Raw genomic sequence first — 680 nt, 5'->3', positions numbered from 1 at the left:
AGTCAGGTTGGTTGACTTATTTCTTAATTTATTGCATTGCTTTTTGAGGGTTGAAAGGAGTAATTTGAGGTTGATATTATTGGGTTGTTTATCTACTTCTGTTTTACATTTTTGGTATTCAGAGTATTTCCTGTCTCTGTCTTTTATGGCAGCTAATAGGTCCGGATTCATCCATGGTTCCGAGCGGGCTTTGATCCTGACTGTTTTCACGGGAGCCATGTCATTTAGTATCTTTAGGAACGCCGTTTTGAAGCGATCCCAAGCGACATCGACCAGGTTGCTCGCGAGCACAGGGGACCAGTCCCACTCATCTAATTTTAAATTGAAATTGTCATTGGAGTATTTTTTGAGGGATCTGGATTGGGCTGTTATGTGGCCATTGGCTTTAGGTTTAGCTATTTTACGGGTGCAGAAGGTTAGATAGTGGTCGCTAAGACCACAGATCATGACCCCACTATTTTTTATTTTAGGCCGGTCTGAAGTGAGAATGAGATCTATGGTTGATTGGGTGGAATCACACACCCTTGTGGGTAGCGCTATTAGCTGGGAAAGACCGTGCAGATTACAAAACTTGCTGAAGGATCTGAAGACAGGCGCATCTTTGCGTTGAATATCTGTGTTCAGATCCCCAGTTATAATTTTCTCCATGTTGTCTGTCCCCGCCAAGCATTCTTCCAAAG

This window comes from Entelurus aequoreus, linkage group LG22, assembly GCF_033978785.1.
Source record: "Entelurus aequoreus isolate RoL-2023_Sb linkage group LG22, RoL_Eaeq_v1.1, whole genome shotgun sequence".
Lineage (NCBI taxonomy): Eukaryota > Metazoa > Chordata > Actinopteri > Syngnathiformes > Syngnathidae > Entelurus > Entelurus aequoreus.
This window is presented reverse-complemented; position numbering follows the sequence as displayed.